Below are 1,958 nucleotides of genomic sequence, written 5' to 3'. Positions count from 1 at the left end.
GGCTCTGCACCCACAGGGCTGCAGCACCTCGAGGTCTCTGGGGCTACGGCCAAGGTTTTATTTCGCCTGTTCCCTGAGATTTTACCCCGAGCTCGGACAGAGGTTGGGAGCATCCCAGGATGTCCCCAGGCTGAGCCCTGACACGAGGTGATGCTCTCAGACAGCACAGCAAGGTCAGGAGGTGCCACTTGGAACCAAACGTGGAACAGGGAAAGGCCCGATGGCACCAGGAGGGACACGAGGCCTGGCAGAGCCTGGGCACCACCGGGAAAGACGCTGCTGGAAAAGGGGAGAACAGGGAAAACGAGCAGAGACATTTCCAGGCAGCACTGGGAGCACACTGGGAAGGAGTTCAGCAGTGCCAGGAGGGCTCTGGACCACGCAGCTGGGTCCCAGCAGTGTCCCCTCTCTGCTCCCCGCCCTGGCAAGGGACCGGGGTGACTCCAAGGGTGACTCAGCCCCCTCAGCCCCAGCCAGCCATGAAGCTCTGGTTTCAGTCGGGCTTTAGATTAACCCGGGCTCCTAAAAGCCTTTGCAGGGAGGGCCCCGTGCCCCGCTCCAGGCTGGGGCCCCCCGCAGCCCCGGCTGGCCCTGCCGCGGTGCCAGCAGCAGTGTCACGGCTGTCCTTGCCCGGCTCACCTGCTCAAACACTCCACGCGTCACTCCCCGCCTGGCGCTGTTGCCAAAACTGCGGCTCGGCCGCTCCCAAGAGAGAGGAGGAAAACCTGGCCGGGCACAGGGCACGGGTGGTGCCACCCAGCCCCTTCACCCACCCCGGGGGACAGAGAGGTGGCACCCGGAGCCGTTTCCCGCTGGCATCCCAGGTGGGCACGGCCGGGAGGGTGCTCAGAGGAGACACTGAGGGGAGGCAGAGCCCCAGAGCCGAGCCCAGCATCACCCCACAGAAAGCCCTGCTAATCAGGGCATCGCAGCACAGGAATTTTATCACCTGGGGACAGTTCCAGGCAGGTTTCTCCTCGTGTTTATCAAACACCCGGCCTGGCCAGCACAGCACGGGCGGGTCCCGCTCGGCTCCGGTTTAGGGAGGGGGGGTTTGGCTGCTGGGTTTTGTCCACCTGGCCGAGCCAGAGCCAGAGCTGCGCCCTCAGCTCCTCATCCCAGGAGAGCATCGCTCCGTTTTCCCAAGCTCTGCAATTCCAGGCAGACACAGATGGGTGGATGAGCACCAGATACCAAACACGTCCCCAAGTCGGGCATTTATTTTTGGCAGCAGACAGGAAAATCCCTTCAGAACCGGGAGTTTGGGAATCAGGCAGCCAATGGCTCAAGCTGCAGAGTCCTCAGCATCTCTGCTGCAGCAAAAGGGGCCAGGCCATGCCCTGCTCCCAGCACAGCTCCAGGATCTCCCTGTCACACGAGACAAGTGCCTGGCACTGCAGTTCAGCATCCCAGAGCCTCGGGAAACCGCAGGAGGTCTCTCCAGGGATCACCTTTCCCTCCCTTCACAGCCCGCTCCCAGACACGGCCAGCCAAGGGCTGTCTCCAGGCCCCCGGGATTGGAGCTGGGAATCAGATGGAGACCTCCAGGCCTTCTCCAGCACATCCCAGCTGCTGACCACAGTTTTGCTGCAATTTCTGGTTTAGGAGGAGATTTGGGATTGGATTAGAGGGGGATTGAGGATGATAACGCTCGTGATACCATGGCTGGTCAGCCATAAAAGGCCAGAGTGTCACTGTGGACTTCAGGGTAGCCCAAGAGCCCTGGTTCTCTGCCGAGAGGAGGTGAGAGCACCTCAGCAAGGACAGCTGGGCCAGAGCCCTGCCCAGCCCCTGATGTGCCAAACAGGGTGCCCAGAGCAGCTCTCTCTGCTCCAAGGCTGGAACCAGGCCCTCCCCGTCTGCTCCACCGTGCCCAGAGCAGCCTCTCCCCGTGCCCGATGAACACCAACCCCTCTCCAAAGAGTTTCTCCTGCACACACGAAGGCCCCACACTGCAC

This window comes from Corvus brachyrhynchos, unplaced genomic scaffold (assembly GCF_000691975.1).
Source record: "Corvus brachyrhynchos isolate BGI_N302 unplaced genomic scaffold, ASM69197v1 scaffold340, whole genome shotgun sequence".
NCBI classification, from domain to species: domain Eukaryota; kingdom Metazoa; phylum Chordata; class Aves; order Passeriformes; family Corvidae; genus Corvus; species Corvus brachyrhynchos.
The sequence above is the reverse complement of the archived record's forward strand: the minus strand, read 5'-3'. Positions refer to the sequence as shown.